General features: G+C 37.7%; 10 non-coding genes across 10 annotated transcripts; all 10 read right to left on the bottom strand.

Moving 5' to 3' along the window:
* Nucleotides 1-1363: 1363 nt before the first annotated feature.
* On the bottom strand, nucleotides 1364-1435 carry TRNAC-GCA (transfer RNA cysteine (anticodon GCA)). Its single transcript has one exon. It is a non-coding gene; the product is annotated as a tRNA-Cys (tRNA).
* Nucleotides 1436-3530: 2095 nt separating this feature from the next.
* Nucleotides 3531-3602, bottom strand: TRNAC-GCA (transfer RNA cysteine (anticodon GCA)). Its single transcript has one exon. It is a non-coding gene; the product is annotated as a tRNA-Cys (tRNA).
* A 4258-nt stretch (nucleotides 3603-7860) lies between these two features.
* On the bottom strand, nucleotides 7861-7932 carry TRNAC-GCA (transfer RNA cysteine (anticodon GCA)). Its single transcript has one exon. It is a non-coding gene; the product is annotated as a tRNA-Cys (tRNA).
* Nucleotides 7933-11107: 3175 nt separating this feature from the next.
* TRNAC-GCA (transfer RNA cysteine (anticodon GCA)) lies at nucleotides 11108-11179 on the bottom strand. Its single transcript has one exon. It is a non-coding gene; the product is annotated as a tRNA-Cys (tRNA).
* A 3175-nt stretch (nucleotides 11180-14354) lies between these two features.
* On the bottom strand, nucleotides 14355-14426 carry TRNAC-GCA (transfer RNA cysteine (anticodon GCA)). Its single transcript has one exon. It is a non-coding gene; the product is annotated as a tRNA-Cys (tRNA).
* A 2095-nt stretch (nucleotides 14427-16521) lies between these two features.
* Nucleotides 16522-16593, bottom strand: TRNAC-GCA (transfer RNA cysteine (anticodon GCA)). The gene has a single exon. It is a non-coding gene; the product is annotated as a tRNA-Cys (tRNA).
* A 2095-nt stretch (nucleotides 16594-18688) lies between these two features.
* TRNAC-GCA (transfer RNA cysteine (anticodon GCA)) lies at nucleotides 18689-18760 on the bottom strand. Its single transcript has one exon. It is a non-coding gene; the product is annotated as a tRNA-Cys (tRNA).
* A 1013-nt stretch (nucleotides 18761-19773) lies between these two features.
* On the bottom strand, nucleotides 19774-19845 carry TRNAC-GCA (transfer RNA cysteine (anticodon GCA)). The gene has a single exon. It is a non-coding gene; the product is annotated as a tRNA-Cys (tRNA).
* Nucleotides 19846-20855: 1010 nt separating this feature from the next.
* On the bottom strand, nucleotides 20856-20927 carry TRNAC-GCA (transfer RNA cysteine (anticodon GCA)). The gene has a single exon. It is a non-coding gene; the product is annotated as a tRNA-Cys (tRNA).
* Nucleotides 20928-21939: 1012 nt separating this feature from the next.
* Nucleotides 21940-22011, bottom strand: TRNAC-GCA (transfer RNA cysteine (anticodon GCA)). Its single transcript has one exon. It is a non-coding gene; the product is annotated as a tRNA-Cys (tRNA).
* Nucleotides 22012-23137: the final 1126 nt, after the last annotated feature.

The raw sequence follows: 23137 nt of genomic DNA, 5'->3' as shown, positions 1-23137 counted from the left end.
TATAACAAAGTTGTCAATTGGTTTCACAGTCCATTCCCTTTGTTTAGTGCTGTGAAAGGAAGAGCCAAATTCCAAAATTGATCAATGATGTTTCAGAAATCTCCCAAAGGGAATAACAAGCCGAGTGTTAAAAACTGCATTTACTCACAGGTTTTGGGCAGGAAACACTGAAATGCTATTAAAGTGCAATATCCAAGGGAACACTGACTCTTTCAAAGATGATCTAAATGGATTTGATGAAAAGTCCCAATTACAAACAACAGAATCAAAATAGGGTGAGGGGACACCCGGATTTGAACCATGTATCTCTTGTTCTGCAGTCAAATGCTCTACCACTGAGATATTTCCACTGCATTTCAGTAAAATCAGAATGACAAAATATCAGTACATCATTAAAGAGTGTGAGGATCATACTAAGTTGTGCCAGAAAGTACAACCTTGAAACTGTGGAACAGGAGAAGTAGTCCTTAATATTATTTATTAAAGGAAAACTGGATCATTTAAAAAAACAGATTTATTTGTTTCATTGTTATTTTATTTGAATAGGCAGTGGTACATAGGACCAATGCCTCTACATACAATGATTGTTTTGAAACATTCTTAAAGGGGAAGAGATTTTTACGGGACACCTAATCATTTGAGGATTGGTTACCACAATCACAGAGATGGTGATGAAGTATGATTGTTTTGGGCCAAATTATGGTGGAGAAACATTTCTACGTACCACTACAATTCGGTATTTGGAAGGTACACCCAAACACCCCTTTCGAATACCTTCCATTTAATACATCAGAAAAAGCCATTTTGCATTTGCAAATGGCCTGATTCTTCAGACCAGCCTTCTTGCAACTGCAATGATAGTTTGTACATCTTGCACGTAGGCAGAGCTTTTAAGGAGAAATTAAATGGTTCCTAAGTTGCACAAAAATGAAGTGCTTCAAACAAACACATACTTTGCATGCACAGAGAAGAGGTGGAATATATGTAAGAGTGAAGACACAGGTGAAATGAGAAATAGATTGACTGCTTCGCTGCCAAGTTTTATACGCCATTTCTTCAGTGCAATACAAGAAAGCACCAAACAGTATAACAAAGTTGCCAATTGGTTTCATAGTCCATTCCCTTTGTTTAGTGCTGTGAAAGGAAGAGCCGAATTCCAAAATTGATCAATGATGTTTCAGAAATTTCCCAAAGGGAATACCAAGCCGAGTGTTAAAAACTGCATTTACTCACAGGTTTTGAGAAGCAAACACTGTAATGCCATTAAAGTGCAATATCCAAGGGAACACTGACTCTGTCAAAGATGATCCAAATGGAATTGATGGAAAGTCCCAATTACAAACAACAGACTCAAAATAGGGTGAGGGGACACCCGGATTTGAACCAGGGACTTCTTGATCTGCAGTCAAATGCTCTACCACTGAGCTATATCCCCAGCTTTTCAGTAAAATCAGAATGACAAAATATCAGTACATCATGAAAGAGTGTGAGGATCATACTAAGTTGTGCCAGAAAGTACAACCTTGAAACTGTGGAACAGGAGAAGTAGTCCTTAATATTATTTATTAAAGGAAAACTGGATCATTTAAAAAACAGATTTATTTGTTTCATTATTATTTTATTTGAATAGGCAGTGGTACATAGGACCAATGCCTTTACATACAATGATTGTTTTGAAACATTCTTAAAGGGGAAGAGGTTTTTACGGGACACCTTATCATTTGAGGATTGGTTACCACAATCACGGAGATGGTGATGAAGTATGATTGTTTTGGGCCAAATTATGGTGGAAAAACATTTCTATGTACCACTACAATTCGGTATTTGGAAGGTACACCCAAACACCCCTTTCGAATACCTTCCATTTAATACATCAGAAAAAAGCCATTTTGCGTTTGCAAATGGCCTGATTCTTCAGACCAGCCTTCTTGCAACTGCAATGATAGTTCGGACATCTTGAACGTAGGGAGAGCTTTTAAGGAGAAATTAAATAGTTCCTACGTTGCACAAAAATGAAGTGCTTCAAACAAACACATACTTTGCATGCACAGAGAAGAGGTGGAATATATGTAAGACTGAAGACACAGGTGAAATGAGAAATAGTTGACTGCTTCGCAGCCAAGTTTTATACGCCATTTCTTCAGTGCAATACAAGAAAGCACCAAACAGTATAACAAAGTTGTCAATTGGTTTCATAGTCCATTCCCTTTGTTTAGTGCTGTGAAAGGAAGAGCCGAATTCCAAAATTGATCAATGATGTTTCAGAAATTTCCCAAAGGGAATAACAAGCCGAATGTTAAAAACTGCATTTACTCACAGGTTTTGAGCAGGAAACACCGAAATGCTATTAAAGTGCAATATCCAAGGGAACACTGACTCTGTCAAAGATGATCCAAATGGAATTGATGAAAAGTCCTAATTACAAACAACAGAATCAAAATAGGGTGAGGGGACAACCGGATTTGAACCAGGGACCTCTTGATCTGCAGTCAAATGCTCTACCACTGGCTACATCCCCAGCTTTTCAGTAAATTCAGAATGACAAAATATCAGTACATCATGAAAGAGTGTGAGGATCATACTAAGTTGTGCCAGAAAGTACAACCTTGAAACTGTGGAACAGAAGAAGTAGTCCTTAATATTATTTATTAAAGGAAAACTGGATCATTTAAAAAACAGATTTGTTTGTTTCATTGTTATTTTATTTGAATAGGCAGTGGTACATAGGACCAATGCCTCTACATACAATTATTGTTTTGAAACATTCTTAAAGGGGAAGAGGTTTTTACGGGACACCTTATCGTTTGAGGATTGGTTACCACAATCACTGATATGGTGATGAAGTATGATTGTTTTGGGCCAAATTATGGTGGAAAAACATTTCTATGTACCACTACAATTCGGTATTTGGAAGGTACACCCAAACACCCCTTTCGAATACCTTCCATTTAATACATCAGAAAAAGCCATTTTGCGTTTGCAAATGGCCTGATTCTTCAGACCAGCCTTCTTGCAACTGCAATGATAGTTCGTACATCTTGCACGTAGGCAGAGCTTTTAAGGAGAAATTAAATAGTTCCTAAGTTGCACAAAAATGAAGTGCTTCAAACAAACACATACTTTGCATGCACAGAGAAGAGGTGGAATATATGTAAGACTGAAGACACAGGTGAAATGAGAAATAGATTGACTGCTTCGCTGCCAAGTTTTATACACCATTTCTTCAGTGCAATACAAGAAAGCACCAAACAGTATAACAAAGTTGCCAATTGGTTTCATAGTCCATTCCCTTTGTTTAGTGCTGTGAAAGGAAGAGCCGAATTCCACAATTGATCAATGATGTTTCAGAAATTTCCCAAAGGGAATACCAAGCCGAGTGTTAAAAACTGCATTTACTCACAGGCTTTGAGCAGGAAACACTGAAATGCTATTAAAGCGCAATATCCAAGGGAACACTGACTCTGTCAAAGATGATCCAAATGGAATTGATAAAAAGTCCAAATTACAAACAACAGAATCAAAATAGGGTGAGGGGACACCCGGATTTGAACCAGGGACCTCTTGATCTGCAGTCAAATGCTCTACCACTGAGCTATATCCCCAGCTTTTCAGTAAGATCAGAATGACAAAATATCAGTACATCATGAAAGAGTGTGAGGATCATACTAAGTTGTGCCAGAAAGTACAACCTTGAAACTGTGGAACAGGAGAAGTAGTCCTTAATATTATTTATTAAAGGAAAACTGGATCATTTAAAAAACAGATTAATTTGTTTCATTGTTATTTTATTTGAATAGGCATTGGTACATAGGACCAATGCCTCTACATACAACGATTGTTTTGAAACATTCTTAAAGGGGAAGAGGTTTTTACGGGACACCTTATCATTTCAGGATTGGTTACCACAATCACGGAGATGGTGATGAAGTATGATCGTTTTGGGCCAAATTATGGTGGAAAAACATTTCTACGTACCACTACAATTCGGTATTTGGAAGGTACACCCAAACACCCCCTTCGAATACCTTCCATTTGATACATCAGAAAAAGCCATTTTGCATTTGCAAATGGCCTGATTCTTCAGACCAGCCTTCTTGCAACTGCAATGATAGTTCGTACATCTTGCACGTAGGCAGAGCTTTTATGGAGAAATTAAATAGTTCCTAGGTTGCACAAAAATGAAGTGCTTCAAACAAACACATACTTTGCATGCGCAGAGAAGAGGTGGAATATATGTAAGACTGAAGACACAGGTGAAATGAGAAATAGTTGACTGCTTCGCTGCCAAGTTTTATACGCCATTTCTTCAGTGCAATACAAGAAAGCACCAAACAGTATAACAAAGTTGTCAATTGGTTTCATAGTCCATTCCCTTTGTTTAGTGCTGTGAAAGGAAGAGCCAAATTCCAAAATTGATCAATGATGTTTCAGAAATCTCCCAAAGGGAATAACAAGCTGAGTGTTAAAAACTGCATTTACTCACAGGTTTTGGGCAGGAAACACTGAAATGCTATTAAAGTGCAATATCCAAGGGAACACTGACTCTGTCAAAGATGATCCAAATGGATTTGATGAAAAGTCCCAGTTACAAACAACAGAATCAAAATAGGGTGAGGGGACACCCGGATTTGAACAGGGACCTCTTGATCTGCAGTCAAATGCTCTACCACTGAGCTATATCCCCAGCTTTTCAGTAAAATCAGAATGACAAAATATCAGTACATCATGAAAGAGTGTGAGGATCATACTAAGTTGTGCCGGAAAGTACAACCTTGAAACTGTGGAACAGGAGAAGTAGTCCTTAATATTATTTATTAAAGGAAAACTGGATCATTTAAAAAACAGATGTATTTGTTTGATTGTTATTTTATTTGAATAGGCAGTGGTACATAGGGCCAATGCCTCTACATACAATGATTGTTTTGAAACATTCTTAAAGGGGAAGAGGTTTTTACGGGACACCTTATCATTTCAGGATTGGTTACCACAATCACTGAGATGGTGATGAAGTATGATTGTTTTGGGCCAAATTATGGTGGAAAAACATTTCTACGTACCACTACAATTCGGTATTTGGAAGGAACACCCAAACACCCCCTTCGAATACCTTCCATTTGATACATCAGAAAAAGCAATTTTGCGTTTGCAAATGGCCTGATTCTTCAGACCAGCCTTCTTGCAACTGCAATGATAGTTCGTACATCTTGCACGTAGGCAGAGCTTTTAAGGAGAAATTAAATAGTTCCTAGGTTGCACAAAAATGAAGTGCTTCAAACAAACACATACTTTGCATGCACAGAGAAGAGGTGGAATATATGTAAGACTGAAGACACAGGTGAAATGAGAAATAGTTGACTGCTTCGCTGCCAAGTTTTATACGCCATTTCTTCAGTGCAATACAAGAAAGCACCAAACAGTATAACAAAGTTGTCAATTGGTTTCATAGTCCATTCCCTTTGTTTAGTGCTGTGAAAGGAAGAGCCAAATTCCAAAATTGATCAATGATGTTTCAGAAATCTCCCAAAGGGAATAACAAGCCGAGTGTTAAAAACTGCATTTACTCACAGGTTTTGGGCAGGAAACACTGAAATGCTATTAAAGTGCAATATCCAAGGGAACACTGACTCTGTCAAAGATGATCCAAATGGAATTGATGAAAAGTCCCAATTACAAACAACAGAATCAAAATAGGGTGAGGGGACACCCGGATTTGAACCATGTACCTCTTGTTCTGCAGTCAAATGCTCTACCACTGAGATATTTCCACTACATTTCAGTAAAATCAGAATGACAAAATATCAGTACATCATTAAAGAGTGTGAGGATCATACTAAGTTGTGCCAGAAAGTACAACCTTGAAACTGTGGAACAGGAGAAGTAGTCCTTAATATTATTTATTAAAGGAAAACTGGATCATTTAAAAAACAGATGCATTTGTTTCATTGTTATTTTATTTGAATAGGCAGTGGTACATAGGACCAATGCCTCTACATACAATGATTGTTTTGAAACATTCTTAAAGGGGAAGAGATTTTTACGGGACACCTAATCATTTGAGGATTGGTTACCACAATCACAGAGATGGTGATGAAGTATGATTGTTTTGGGACAAATTATGGTGGAGAAACATTTCTACGTACCACTACAATTCGGTATTTGGAAGGTACACCCAAACACCCCTTTCGAATACCTTCCATTTAATACATCAGAAAAAGCCATTTTGCATTTGCAAATGGCCTGATTCTTCAGACCAGCCTTCTTGCAACTGCAATGATAGTTTGTACATCTTGCACGTAGGTAGAGCTTTTAAGGAGAAATTAAATGGTTCCTTAGTTGCACAAAAATGAAGTGCTTCAAACAAACACATACTTTGCATGCACAGAGAAGAGGTGGAATATATGTAAGAGTGAAGACACAGGTGAAATGAGAAATAGATTGACTGCTTCGCTGCCAAGTTTTATACGCCATTTCTTCAGTGCAATACAAGAAAGCACCAAACAGTATAACAAAGTTGCCAATTGGTTTCATAGTCCATTCCCTTTGTTTAGTGCTGTGAAAGGAAGAGCCGAATTCCAAAATTGATCAATGATGTTTCAGAAATTTCCCAAAGGGAATACCAAGCCGAGTGTTAAAAACTGCATTTACTCACAGGTTTTGAGAAGCAAACACTGTAATGCCATTAAAGTGCAATATCCAAGGGAACACTGACTCTGTCAAAGATGATCCAAATGGAATTGATGGAAAGTCCCAATTACAAACAGACTCAAAATAGGGTGAGGGGACACCCGGATTTGAACCAGGGACTTCTTGATTTGCAGTCAAATGCTCTACCAGTGAGCTATATCCCCATCTTTTCTGTAGAATCAGAATGACAAAATATCAGTACATCATGAAAGAGTGTGAGGATCATACTAAGTTGTGCCAGAAAGTACAATCTTGAAACTGTGGAACAGGAGAAGTAGTCCTTAATATTATTTATTAAAGGAAAACTGGATCATTTAAAAAACAGATTTATTTGTTTCATTATTATTTTATTTGAATAGGCAGTGGTACATAGGACCAATGCCTTTACATACAATGATTGTTTTGAAACATTCTTAAAGGGGAAGAGGTTTTTACGGGACACCTTATCATTTGAGGATTGGTTACCACAATCACGGAGATGGTGATGAAGTATGATTGTTTTGGGCCAAATTATGGTGGAAAAACATTTCTATGTACCACTACAATTCGGTATTTGGAAGGTACACCCAAACACCCGTTTCGAATACCTTCCATTTAATACATCAGAAAAAGCCATTTTGCGTTTGCAAATGGCCTGATTCTTCAGACCAGCCTTCTTGCAACTGCAATGATAGTTCGTACATCTTGCACGTAGGCAGAGCTTTTAAGGAGAAATTAAATAGTTCCTAAGTTGCACAAAAATGAAGTGCTTCAAACAAACACATACTTTGCATGCACAGAGAAGAGGTGGAATATATGTAAGACTGAAGACACAGGTGAAATGAGAAATAGATTGACTGCTTCGCTGCCAAGTTTTATACGCCATTTCTTCAGTGCAATACAAGAAAGCACCAAACAGTATAACAAAGTTGTCAATTGGTTTCATAGTCCATTCCCTTTGTTTAGTGCTGTGAAAGGAAGAGCCGAATTCCACAATTGATCAATGATGTTTCAGAAATTTCCCAAAGGGAATACCAAGCCGAGTGTTAAAAACTGCATTTACTCACAGGCTTTGAGCAGGAAACACTGAAATGCTATTAAAGTGCAATATCCAAGGGAACACTGACTCTGTCAAAGATGATCCAAATGGAATTGATAAAAAGTCCAAATTACAAACAACAGAATCAAAATAGGGTGAGGGGACACCCGGATTTGAACCAGGGACCTCTTGATCTGCAGTCAAATGCTCTACCACTGAGCTATATCCCCAGCTTTTCAGTAAAATCAGAATGACAAAATATCAGTACATCATGAAAGAGTGTGAGGATCATACTAAGTTGTGCCAGAAAGTACAACCTTGAAACTGTGGAACAAGAGAAGTAGTCCTTAATATTATTTATTAAAGGAAAACTGGATCATTTAAAAAACAGATTAATTTGTTTCATTGTTATTTTATTTGAATAGGCATTGGTACATAGGACCAATGCCTCTACATACAATGATTGTTTTGAAACATTCTTAAAGGGGAAGAGGTTTTTACGGGACACCTTATCATTTCAGGATTGGTTACCACAATCACGGAGATGGTGATGAAGTATGATTGTTTTGGACCAAATTATGGTGGAAAAACATTTCTACGTACCACTACAATTCGGTATTTGGAAGGTACACCCAAACACCCCCTTCGAATACCTTCCATTTGATACATCAGAAAAAGCCATTTTGCGTTTGCAAATGGCCTGATTCTTCAGACCAGCCTTCTTGCAACTGCAATGATAGTTCGTACATCTTGCACGTAGGCAGAGCTTTTAAGGAGAAATTAAATAGTTCCTAGGTTGCACAAAAATGAAGTGCTTCAAACAAACACATACTTTGCATGCACAGAGAAGAGGTGGAATATATGTAAGACTGAAGACACAGGTGAAATGAGAAATAGTTGACTGCTTCGCTGCCAAGTTTTATACGCCATTTCTTCAGTGCAATACAAGAAAGCACCAAACAGTATAACAAAGTTGTCAATTGGTTTCATAGTCCATTCCCTTTGTTTAGTGCTGTGAAAGGAAGAGCCAAATTCCAAAATTGATCAATGATGTTTCAGAAATCTCCCAAAGGGAATAACAAGCCGAGTGTTAAAAACTGCATTTACTCACAGGTTTTGGGCAGGAAACACTGAAATGCTATTAAAGTGCAATATCCAAGGGAACACTGACTCTGTCAAAGATGATCCAAATGGAATTGATGAAAAGTCCCAATTACAAACAACAGAATCAAAATAGGGTGAGGGGACACCCGGATTTGAACCATGTACCTCTTGTTCTGCAGTCAAATGCTCTACCACTGAGATATTTCCACAGCATTTTAGTAAAATCAGAATGACAAAATATCAGTACATCATTAAAGAGTGTGAGGATCATACTAAGTTGTGCCAGAAAGTACAGCCTTGAAACTGTGGAACAGGAGAAGTAGTCCTTAATATTATTTATTAAAGGAAAACTGGATCATTTAAAAAACAGATGCATTTGTTTCATTGTTATTTGATTTGAATAGGCAGTGGTACATAGGACCAATGCCTCTACATACAACGATTGTTTTGAAACATTCTTAAAGGGGAAGAGATTTTTACGGGACACCTAATCATTTGAGGATTGGTTACCACAATCACAGAGATGGTGATGAAGTATGATTGTTTTGGGCCAAATTATGGTGGACAAACATTTCTACGTACCACTACAATTCGGTATTTGGAAGGTACACCCAAACACCCCTTTCGAATACCTTCCATTTAATACATCAGAAAAAGCCATTTTGCATTTGCAAATGGCCTGATTCTTCAGACCAGCCTTCTTGCAACTGCAATGATAGTTTGTACATCTTGCACGTAGGCAGAGCTTTTAAGGAGAAATTAAATGGTTCCTAAGTTGCACAAAAATGAAGTGCTTCAAACAAACACATACTTTGCATGCACAGAGAAGAGGTGGAATATATGTAAGAGTGAAGACACAGGTGAAATGAGAAATAGATTGACTGCTTCGCTGCCAAGTTTTATACGCCATTTCTTCAGTGCAATACAAGAAAGCACCAAACAGTATAACAAAGTTGCCAATTGGTTTCATAGTCCATTCCCTTTGTTTAGTGCTGTGAAAGGAAGAGCCGAATTCCAAAATTGATCAATGATGTTTCAGAAATTTCCCAAAGGGAATACCAGTCCGAGTGTTAAAAACTGCATTTACTCACAGGTTTTGAGAAGCAAACACTGTAATGCCTTAAAGTGCAATATCCAAGGGAACACTGACTCTGTCAAAGATGATCCAAATGGAATTGATGGAAAGTCCCAATTACAAACAGACTCAAAATAGGGTGAGGGGACACCCAGATTTGAATCAGGGACTTCTTGATCTGCAGTCAAATGCTCTACCACTGAGCTATATCCCCAGCTTTTCAGTAAAATCAGAATGACAAAATATCAGTACATCATGAAAGAGTGTGAGGATCATACTAAGTTGTGCCAGAAAGTACAACCTTGAAACTGTGGAACAGGAGAAGTAGTCCTTAATATTATTTATTAAAGGAAAACTGGATCATTTAAAAAACAGATTTATTTGTTTCATTATTATTTTATTTGAATAGGCAGTGGTACATAGGACCAATGCCTTTACATACAATGATTGTTTTGAAACATTCTTAAAGGGGAAGAGGTTTTTACGGGACACCTTATCATTTGAGGATTGGTTACCACAATCACGGAGATGGTGATGAAGTATGATTGTTTTGGGCCAAATTATGGTGGAAAAACATTTCTATGTACCACTACAATTCGGTATTTGGAAGGTACACCCAAACACCCGTTTCGAATACCTTCCATTTAATACATCAGAAAAAGCCATTTTGCGTTTGCAAATGGCCTGATTCTTCAGACCAGCCTTCTTGCAACTGCAATGATAGTTCGTACATCTTGCACGTAGGCAGAGCTTTTAAGGAGAAATTAAATAGTTCCTAAGTTGCACAAAAATGAAGTGCTTCAAACAAACACATACTTTGCATGCACAGAGAAGAGGTGGAATATATGTAAGACTGAAGACACAGGTGAAATGAGAAATAGATTGACTGCTTCGCTGCCAAGTTTTATACGCCATTTCTTCAGTGCAATACAAGAAAGCACCAAACAGTATAACAAAGTTGTCAATTGGTTTCATAGTCCATTCCCTTTGTTTAGTGCTGTGAAAGGAAGAGCCGAATTCCACAATTGATCAATGATGTTTCAGAAATTTCCCAAAGGGAATACCAAGCCGAGTGTTAAAAACTGCATTTACTCACAGGCTTTGAGCAGGAAACACTGAAATGCTATTAAAGTGCAATATCCAAGGGAACACTGACTCTGTCAAAGATGATCCAAATGGAATTGATAAAAAGTCCAAATTACAAACAACAGAATCAAAATAGGGTGAGGGGACACCCGGATTTGAACCAGGGACCTCTTGATCTGCAGTCAAATGCTCTACCACTGAGCTATATCCCCAGCTTTTCAGTAAAATCAGAATGACAAAATATCAGTACATCATGAAAGAGTGTGAAGATCATACTAAGTTGTGCCAGAAAGTACAACCTTGAAACTGTGGAACAAGAGAAGTAGTCCTTAATATTATTTATTAAAGGAAAACTGGATCATTTAAAAAACAGATTAATTTGTTTCATTGTTATTTTATTTGAATAGGCATTGGTACATAGGACCAATGCCTCTACATACAATGATTGTTTTGAAACATTCTTAAAGGGGAAGAGGTTTTTACGGGACACCTTATCATTTCAGGATTGGTTACCACAATCACGGAGATGGTGATGAAGTATGATTGTTTTGGACCAAATTATGGTGGAAAAACATTTCTACGTACCACTACAATTCGGTATTTGGTAGGTACACCCAAACACCCCCTTCGAATACCTTCCATTTGATACATCAGAAAAAGCCATTTTGCGTTTGCAAATGGCCTGATTCTTCAGACCAGCCTTCTTGCAACTGCAATGATAGTTCGTACATCTTGCACGTAGGCAGAGCTTTTAAGGAGAAATTAAATAGTTCCTAGGTTGCACAAAAATGAAGTGCTTCAAACAAACACATACTTTGCATGCACAGAGAAGAGGTGGAATATATGTAAGACTGAAGACACAGGTGAAATGAGAAATAGTTGACTGCTTCGCTGCCAAGTTTTATACGCCATTTCTTCAGTGCAATACAAGAAAGCACCAAACAGTATAACAAAGTTGTCAATTGGTTTCATAGTCCATTCCCTTTGTTTAGTGCTGTGAAAGGAAGAGCCAAATTCCAAAATTGATCAATGATGTTTCAGAAATCTCCCAAAGGGAATAACAAGCCGAGTGTTAAAAACTGCATTTACTCACAGGTTTTGGGCAGGAAACACTGAAATGCTATTAAAGTGCAATATCCAAGGGAACACTGACTCTGTCAAAGATGATCCAAATGGAATTGATGAAAAGTCCCAATTACAAACAACAGAATCAAAATAGGGTGAGGGGACACCCGGATTTGAACCATGTACCTCTTGTTCTGCAGGCAAATGCTCTACCACTGAGATATTTCCACAGCATTTTAGTAAAATCAGAATGACAAAATATCAGTACATCATTAAAGAGTGTGAGGATCATACTAAGTTGTGCCAGAAAGTACAGCCTTGAAACTGTGGAACAGGAGAAGTAGTCCTTAATATTATTTATTAAAGGAAAACTGGATCATTTAAAAAACAGATGCATTTGTTTCATTGTTATTTGATTTGAATAGGCAGTGGTACATAGGACCAATGCCTCTACATACAACGATTGTTTTGAAACATTCTTAAAGGGGAAGAGATTTTTACGGGACACCTAATCATTTGAGGATTGGTTACCACAATCACAGAGATGGTGATGAAGTATGACTGTTTTGGGCCAAATTATGGTGGAGAAACATTTCTACGTACCACTACAATTCGGTATTTGGAAGGTACACCCAAACACCCCTTTCGAATACCTTCCATTTAATACATCAGAAAAAGCCATTTTGCATTTGCAAATGGCCTGATTCTTCAGACCAGCCTTCTTGCAACTGCAATGATAGTTTGTACATCTTGCACGTAGGCAGAGCTTTTAAGGAGAAATTAAATGGTTCCTAAGTTGCACAAAAATGAAGTGCTTCAAACAAACACATACTTTGCATGCACAGAGAAGAGGTGGAATATATGTAAGAGTGAAGACACAGGTGAAATGAGAAATAGATTGACTGCTTCGCTGCCAAGTTTTATACGCCATTTCTTCAGTGCAATACAAGAAAGCACCAAACAGTATAACAAAGTTGCCAATTGGTTTCATAGTCCATTCCCTTTGTTTAGTGCTGTGAAAGGAAGAGCCGAATTCCAAAATTGATCAATGATGTTTCAGAAATTTCCCAAAGGGAATACCAGTCCGAGTGTTAAAAACTGCATTTACTCACAGGTTTTGAGAAGCAAACACTGTAATGCCTTAAAGTGCAATATCCAAGGGAACACTGACTCTGTCAAAGATGATCCAAATGGAATTGATGGAAAGTCCCAATTACAAACAGACTCAAAATAGGGTGAGGGGACACCCAGATTTGAATCAGGGACTTCTTGATCTGCAGTCAAATGCTCTACCACTGAGCTATATCCCCAGCTTTTCAGTAAAATCAGAATGACAAAATATCAGTACATCATGAAAGAGTGTGAGGATCATACTAAGTTGTGCCAGAAAGTACAACCTTGAAACTGTGGAACAGGAGAAGTAGTCCTTAATATTATTTATTAAAGGAAAACTGGATCATTTAAAAAACAGATTTATTTGTTTCATTATTATTTTATTTGAATAGGCAGTGGTACATAGGACCAATGCCTTTACATACAATGATTGTTTTGAAACATTCTTAAAGGGGAAGAGGTTTTTACGGGACACCTTATCATTTGAGGATTGGTTACCACAATCACGGAGATGGTGATGAAGTATGATTGTTTTGGGCCAAATTATGGTGGAAAAACATTTCTATGTACCACTACAATTCGGTATTTGGAAGGTACACCCAAACACCCCTTTCGAATACCTTCCATTTAATACGTCAGAAAAAGCCATTTTGCGTTTGCAAATGGCCTGATTCTTCAGACCAGCCTTCTTGCAACTGCAATGATAGTTCGTACATCTTGCACGTAGGCAGAGCTTTTAAGGAGAAATTAAATAGTACCTAAGTTGCACAAAAATGAAGTGCTTCAAACAAACACATACTTTGCATGCACAGAGAAGAGGTGGAATATATGTAAGACTGAAGACACAGGTGAAATGAGAAATAGATTGACTGCTTCGCTGCCAAGTTTTATACGCCATTTCTTCTGTGCAATACAAGAAAGCACCAAACAGTATAACAAAGTTGTCAATTGGTTTCATAGTCCATTCCCTTTGTTTAGTGCTGTGAAAGGAAGAGCCGAATTCCACAATTGATCAATGATGTTTCAGAAATTTCCCAAAGGGAAAACCAAGCCGAGTGTTAAAAACTGCATTTACTCACAGGCTTTGAGCAGGAAACACTGAAATGCTATTAAAGTGCAATATCCAAGGGAACACTGACTCTGTCAAAGATGATCCAAATGGAATTGATAAAAAGTCCAAATTACAAACAACAGAATCAAAATAGGGTGAGGGGACACCCGGATTTGAACCAGGGACCTCTTGATCTGCAGTCAAATGCTCTACCACTGAGCTATATCCCCAGCTTTTCAGAAAAATCAGAATGACAAAATATCAGTACATCATGAAAGAGTGTGAGGATCATACTAAGTTGTGCCAGAAAGTACAACCTTGAAACTGTGGAACAGGAGAAGTAGTCCTTAATATTATTTATTAAAGGAAAACTGGATCATTTAAAAAACAGATTAATTTGTTTCATTGTTATTTTATTTGAATAGGCATTGGTACATAGGACCAATGCCTCTACATACAATGATTGTTTTGAAACATTCTTAAAGGGGAAGAGGTTTTTACGGGACACCTAATCATTTCAGGATTGGTTACCACAATCACGGAGATGGTGATGAAGTATGATTGTTTTGGGCCAAATTATGGTGGAAAAACATTTCTACGTACCACTACAATTCGGTATTTGGAAGGTACACCCAAACACCCCCTTCGAATACCTTCCATTTGATATATCAGAAAAAGCCATTTTGCGTTTGCAAATGGCCTGATTCTTCAGACCAGCCTTCTTGCAACTGCAATGATAATTCGTACATCTTGCACGTAGGCAGAGCTTTTAAGGAGAAATTAAATAGTTCCTAGGTTGCACAAAAATGAAGTGCTTCAAACAAACACATACTTTGCATGCACAGAGAAGAGGTGGAATATATGTAAGACTGAAGACACAGGTGAAATGAGAAATAGTTGACTGCTTCGCTGCCAAGTTTTATACGCCATTTCTTCAGTGCAATACAAGAAAGCACCAAACAGTATAACAAAGTTGTCAATTGGTTTCATAGTCCATTCCCTTTGTTTAGTGCTGTGAAAGGAAGAGCCAAATTCCAAAATTGATCAATGATGTTTCAGAAATCTCCCAAAGGGAATAACAAGCCGAGTGTTAAAAACTGCATTTACTCACAGGTTTTGGGCAGGAAACACTGAAATGCTATTAAAGTGCAATATCCAAGGGAACACTGACTCTGTCAAAGATGATCCAAATGGAATTGATGAAAAGTCCCAATTACAAACAACAGAATCAAAATAGGGTGAGGGGGCACCTGGATTTGAACCATGTACCTCTTGTTCTGCAGTCAAATGCTCTACCACTGAGATATTTCCACAGCATTTCAGTAAAATCAGAATGACAAAATATCAGTACATCATTAAAGAGTGTGAGGATCATACTAAGTTGTGCCAGAAAGTACAGCCTTGAAACTGTGGAACAGGAGAAGTAGTCCTTAATATTATTTATTAAAGGAAAACTGGATCATTTAAAAAACAGATGCATTTGTTTCATTGTTATTTGATTTGAATAGGCAGTGGTACATAGGACCAATGCCTCTACATACAACGATTGTTTTGAAACATTCTTAAAGGGGAAGAGATTTTTACGGGACACCTAATCATTTGAGGATTGGTTACCACAATCACAGAGATGGTGATGAAGTATGATTGTTTTGGGCCAAATTATGGTGGAGAAACATTTCTACGTACCACTACAATTCGGTATTTGGAAGGTACACCCAAACACCCCTTTCGAATACCTTCCATTTAATACATCAGAAAAAGCCATTTTGCGTTTGCAAATGGCCTGATTCTTCAGACCAGCCTTCTTGCAACTGCAATGATAGTTCGTACATCTTGCACGTAGGCAGAGCTTTTAAGGAGAAATTAAATAGTTCCTAAGTTGCACAAAAATGAAGTGCTTCAAACAAACACATACTTTGCATGCACAGAGAAGAGGTGGAATATATGTAAGACTGAAGACACAGGTGAAATGAGAAATAGATTGACTGCTTCGCTGCCAAGTTGTATACGCCATTTCTTCAGTGCAATACAAGAAAGCACCAAACAGTATAACAAAGTTGTCAATTGGTTTCATAGTCCATTCCCTTTGTTTAGTGCTGTGAAAGGAAGAGCCGAATTCCACAATTGATCAATGATGTTTCAGAAATTTCCCAAAGGGAATACCAAGCCGAGTGTTAAAAACTGCATTTACTCACAGGCTTTGAGAAGGAAACACTGAAATGCTATTAAAGTGCAATATCCAAGGGAACACTGACTCTGTCAAAGATGATCCAAATGGAATTGATAAAAAGTCCAAATTACAAACAACAGAATCAAAATAGGGTGAGGGGACACCCGGATTTGAACCAGGGACCTCTTGATCTGCAGTCAAATGCTCTACCACTGAGCTATATCCCCAGCTTTTCACTAAAATCAGAATGACAAAATATCAGTACATCATGAAAGAGTGTGAGGATCATACTAAGTTGTGCCAGAAAGTACAACCTTGAAACTGTGGAACAGGAGAAGTAGTCCTTAATATTATTTATTAAAGGAAAACTGGATCATTTAAAAAACAGATTAATTTGTTTCATTGTTATTTTATTTGAATAGGCATTGGTACATAGGACCAATGCCTCTACATACAATGATTGTTTTGAAACATTCTTAAAGGGGAAGAGGTTTTTACGGGACACCTTATCATTTCAGGATTGGTTACCACAATCACGGAGATGGTGATGAAGTATGATTGTTTTGGGCCAAATTATGGTGGAAAAACATTTCTACGTACCACTACAATTCAGTATTTGGAAGGTACACCCAAACACCCCCTTCGAATACCTTCCATTTGATACATCAGAAAAAGCCATTTTGCGTTTGCAAATGGCCTGATTCTTCAGACCAGCCTTCTTGCAACTGCAATGATAGTTCGTACATCTTGCACGTAGGCAGAGCTTTTAAGGAGAAATTAAATAGTTCCTAGGTTGCACAAAAATGAAGTGCTTCAAACAAACACATACTTTGCATGCACAGAGAAGAGGTGGAATATATGTAAGACTGAAGACACAGGTGAAATGAGAAATAGTTGACTGCTTCGCTGCCAAGTTTTATACGCCATTTCTTCAGTGCAATACAAGAAAGCACCAAACAGTATAACAAAGTTGTCAATTGGTTTCATAGTCCATTCCCTTTGTTTAGTGCTGTGAAAGGAAGAGCCAAATTCCAAAATTGATCAATGATGTTTCAGAAATCTCCCAAAGGGAATAACAAGCCGAGTGTTAAAAACTGCATTTACTCACAGGTTTTGGGCAGGAAACACTGAAATGCTATTAAAGTGCAATATCCAAGGGAACACTGACTCTGTCAAAGATGATCCAAATGGAATTGATGAAAAGTCCCAATTACAAACAACAGAATCAAAATAGGGTGAGGGGACACCCGGATTTGAACCATGTACCTCTTGTTCTGCAGTCAAATGCTCTACCACTGAGATATTTCCACAGCATTTCAGTAAAATCAGAATGACAAAATATCAGTACATCATTAAAGAGTGTGAGGATCATACTAAGTTGTGCCAGAAAGTACAGCCTTGAAACTGTGGAACAGGAGAAGTAGTCCTTAATATTATTTATTAAAGGAAAACTGGATCATTTAAAAAACAGATGCATTTGTTTCATTGTTATTTGATTTGAATAGGCAGTGGTACATAGGACCAATGCCTCTACATACAACGATTGTTTTGAAACATTCTTAAAGGGGAAGAGATTTTTACGGGACACCTAATCATTTGAGGATTGGTTACCACAATCACAGAGATGGTGATGAAGTATGATTGTTTTGGGCCAAATTATTGTGGAGAAACATTTCTACGTACCACTACAATTCGGTATTTGGAAGGTACACCCAAACACCCCTTTCGAATACCTTCCATTTAATACATCAGAAAAAGCCATTTTGCATTTGCAAATGGCCTGATTCTTCAGACCAGCCTTCTTGCAACTGCAATGATAGTTTGTACATCTTGCACGTAGGCAGAGCTTTTAAGGAGAAATTAAATGGTTCCTAAGTTGCACAAAAATGAAGTGCTTTAAACAAACACATACTTTGCATGCACAGAGAAGAGGTGGAATATATGTAAGAGTGAAGACACAGGTGAAATGAGAAATAGATTGACTGCTTCGCTGCCAAGTTTTATACGCCATTTCTTCAGTGCAATACAAGAAAGCACCAAACAGTATAACAAAGTTGCCAATTGGTTTCATAGTCCATTCCCTTTGTTTAGTGCTGTGAAAGGAAGAGCCGAATTCCAAAATTGATCAATGATGTTTCAGAAATTTCCCAAAGGGAATACCAAGCCGAGTGTTAAAAACTGCATTTACTCACAGGTTTTGAGAAGCAAACACTGTAATGCCATTAAAGTGCAATATCCAAGGGAACACTGACTCTGTCAAAGATGATCCAAATGGAATTGATGGAAAGTCCCAATTACAAACAACAGAATCAAAATAGGGTGAGGGGACACCCGGTTTTGAACCAGGGACCTCTTGATCTGCAGTCAAATGCTCTACCACTGAGCTATATCCCCAGCTTTTCAGAAAAATCAGAATGACAAAATATCAGTACATCATGAAAGAGTGTGAGGATCATACTAAGTTGTGCCAGAAAGTACAACCTTGAAACTGTGGAACAGGAGAAGTAGTCCTTAATATTATTTATTAAAGGAAAACTGGATCATTTAAAAAACAGATTTATTTGTTTCATTATTATTTTATTTGAATAGGCAGTGGTACATAGGACCAATGCCTTTACATACAATTATTGTTTTGAAACATTCTTAAAGGGGAAGAGGTTTTTACGGGACACCTTATCATTTGAGGATTGGTTACCACAATCACGGAGATGGTGATGAAGTATGATTGTTTTGGGCCAAATTATGGTGGAAAAACAATTCTATGTACCACTACAATTCGGTATTTGGAAAGGTACACCCAAACACCCCTTTCGAATACCTTCCATTTAATACATCAGAAAAAGCCATTTTGCGTTTGCAAATGGCCTGATTCTTCAGACCAGCCTTCTTGCAACTGCAATGATAGTTCGTACATCTTGCACGTAGGCAGAGCTTTTAAGGAGAAATTAAATAGTTCCTAAGTTGCACAAAAATGAAGTGCTTCAAACAAACACATACTTTGCATGCACAGAGAAGAGGTGGAATATATGTAAGACTGAAGACACAGGTGAAATAAGAAATAGCTTGACTGCTTCGCTGCCAAGTTTTATACGCCATTTCTTCAGTGCAATACAAGAAAGCACCAAACAGTATAACAAAGTTGTCAATTGGTTTCATAGTCCATTCCCTTTGTTTAGTGCTGTGAAAGGAAGAGCCGAATTCCACAATTGATCAATGATGTTTCAGAAATTTCCCAAAGGGAAAACCAAGCCGAGTGTGAAAAACTGCATTTACTCACAGGCTTTGAGCAGGAAACACTGAAATGCTATTAAAGTGCAATATCCAAGGGAACACTGAATCTGTCAAAGATGATCCAAATGGAATTGACGGAAAGTCCCAATTACAAACAACAGAATCAAAATAGGGTAAGGGGACACCAGGATTTGAACCAGGGACCTCTTGATCTGCAGTCAAGTGCTCTACCACTGAGCTATATCCCCAGCTTTACAGAACAATCAGAATGACAAAATATCAGTACATCATGAAAGAGTGAGCGGATCATACTAAGTTGTTCCGGAAAGTACAACCTTGAAACTGTGGAACAGGAGAAGTAGTCCTTAATATTATTTATTAAAGGAAAACTGGATCATTTAAAAAACAGATATTTGTTTCATTGTTATTTTATTTGAATAGGCAGTGGTACATAGGACCAATGCCTCTACATACAATGATTGTTTTGAAACATTCTTGAAGGGGAAGAGGTTTTTACGGGACACCTAATCATTTGAGGATTGGTTACCACAATCACTTAGATGGTGATGAAGTATGATTGTTTTGGGCCAAATTATGGTGGAAAAACATTTCTACGTACCACTACAATTCGGTATTTGGAAGGTACACCCAAACACCCCTTTCGAATACCTTCCATTTAATACATCAGAAAAAGCCATTTTGCGTTTGCAAATGGCATAATTCTTCAGACCAGCCTTCTTTCAACTGCAATGATAGTTCGTACATCTTGCACGTAGGCAGAGCTTTTAAGGAGAAATTAAATAGTTCCTACGTTGCACAAAAATGAAGTGCTTCAAACAAACACATACTTTGCATGCACAGAGAAGAGGTGGAATATATGTAAGACTGAAGACTCAGGTGAAATGAGAAATAGATTGACTGCTTCGCTGCCAAGTTTTATACGCCATTTCTTTAGTGCAATACAAGAAAGCAACAAACAGTATAACAAAGTTGTCAATTGGTTTCATAGTCCATTCCCTTTGTTTAGTGCTGTGAAAGGAAGAGCCGAATTCCAAAATTGATCAATGATGTTTCAGAAATTTTCCATAGGGAATAACAAGCCGAGTGTTAAAAACTGCATTTACTCACAGGTTTTGAGAAGCAAACACTGTAATGCCATTAAAGTGCAATATCCAAGGGAACACTGACTCTGTCAAAGATGATCCAAATGGAATTGATGGAAAGTCCCAATTACAAACAGCAGAATCAAAATAGGGTGAGGGGACACCAGGATTTGAACCAGGGACCTCTTGATCTGCAGTCAAATGCTCTACCACTGAGCTATATCCCCAGCTTTTCAGTAAAATCAGAATGACAAAATATCAGTAGATCATGAAAGAGTGTGAGGATCATACTAAGTTGTGCCAGAAAGTACAACCTTGAAACTGTGGAACAGGAGAAGTAGTCCTTAATATTATTTATTAAAGGAAAACTGGATCATTTAAAAAAACAGATTTATTTGTTTCATTGTTATTTTATTTGAATAGGCAGTGGTACATAGGACCAATGCCTCTACATACAATGATTGTTTTGAAACATTCTTAAAGGGGAAGAGGTTTTTATGGGACACCTTATCATTTGAGGATTGGTTACCACAATCACTGAGATGGTGATGAAGTATGGTTGTTTTGGGCCAAATTATGGTGGAAAAACATTTCTACGTACCACTACAATTCGGTGTTTGGAAGGTACACCCAAACACCCCTTTCGAATACCTTCCATTTAATACATCAGAAAAAGCCATTTTGCGTTTGCAAATGGCCTGATTCTTCAGAACAGCCTTCTTGCAACTACAATGATAGTTCGTACATCTTGCACGTATGCAGAGCTTTTAAGGAGAAATTAAATAGTTCCTACGTTGCACAAAAATGAAGTGCTTCAAACAAACACATACTTTGCATGCACAGAGAAGAGGTGGAATATATGTAAGACTGAAGACACAGGTGAAATGAGAAATAGATTGACTGCTTCGCTGCCAAGTTTTATACGCCATTTCTTCAGTGCAATACAAGAAAGCACCAAACAGTATAACAAAGTTGTCAATTGGTTTCATAGTCCATTCCCTTTGTTTAGTGCTGTGAAAGGAAGAGCCGAATTCCAAAATTGATCAATGATGTTTCAGAAATTTCCAAAGGGAATACCAAACCGAGTGTTAAAAACTGCACTTACTCACAGGTTTTGAGAAGCAAACACTGCAATGCCATTAAAGTGCAATATCCAAGGGAACACTGACTCTGTCAAAGATGATCCAAATGGAATTGATGGAAAGTCCTAATTACAAACAACAGTATCAAAATAGGGTGAGGGGACACCAGGATTTGAACCAGGGACCTCTTGATCTGCAGTCAAATGCTCTACCACTGAGCTATATCCCCAGCTATACGGAACAATCAGAATGACAAAATATCAGTACATGATGAAAGAGTGAGAGGATCATACTAAGTTGTTCCGGAAAGTACAACCTTGAAACTGTGGAACAGGAGAAGTAGTCCTTAATATTATTTATTAAAGGAAAACTGGATCATTTAAAAAACAGATATTTGTTTCATTGTTATTGTATTTGAATAGGCAGTGGTACATAGGACCAATGCCTCTACATACAATGATTGTTTTGAAACATTCTTAAAGGGGAAGAGGTTTTTACGGGACACCTTATCATTTGAGGATTGGTTACCACAATCACTGAGATGGTGATGAAGTATGATTGTTTTGGGCCAAATTATGGTGGAAAAACATTTCTACGTACCACTACAATTCGGTATTTGGAAGGTACACCCAAACACCCCTTTCGAATACCTTCCATTTAATACATCAGAAAAAGCCATTTTGCGTTTGCAAATGGCCTGATTCTTCAGACCAGCCTTCTCGCAACTGCAATGATAGTTCGTACATCTTGCACGTAGGCAGAGCTTTTAAGGAGAAATTAAATAGTTCCTACGTTGCACAAAAATGAAGTGCTTCAAACAAACACATACTTTGCATGCACAGAGAAGAGGTGGAATATATGTAAGAGTGAAGACACAGGTGAAATATGAAATAGATTGACTGCTTCGCTGCCAAGTTTTATACGCCATTTCTTCAGTGCAATACAAGAAAGCACCAAACAGTATAACAAAGTTGCCAATTGGTTTCATAGTCCATTCCCTTTGTTTAGTGCTGTGAAAGGAAGAGCCGAATTCCAAAATTGATCAATGATGTTTCAGAAATTTCCCAAAGGGAATACCAAGCCGAGTGTTAAAAACTGCATTTACTCACAGGTTTTGAGAAGCAAACACTGTAATGCCATTAAAGTGCAATATCCAAGGGAACACTGACTCTGTCAAAGATGATCCAAATGGAATTGATGGAAAGTCCCAATTACAAACAACAGAATCAAAATAGGGTGAGGGGACACCCGGTTTTGAAACAGGGACCTCTTGATCTGCAGTCAAATGCTCTACCACTGAGCTATATCCCCAGCTTCTCAGAAAAATCAGAATGACAAAATATCAGTACATCATG

The sequence above is a fragment of the Lissotriton helveticus genome, chromosome 1_2 (genome assembly GCF_964261635.1).
Source record: "Lissotriton helveticus chromosome 1_2, aLisHel1.1, whole genome shotgun sequence".
Lineage (NCBI taxonomy): Eukaryota > Metazoa > Chordata > Amphibia > Caudata > Salamandridae > Lissotriton > Lissotriton helveticus.
Note: the sequence above shows the minus strand (reverse complement) of the source record. Positions and strands in the feature narration are given on the sequence as shown.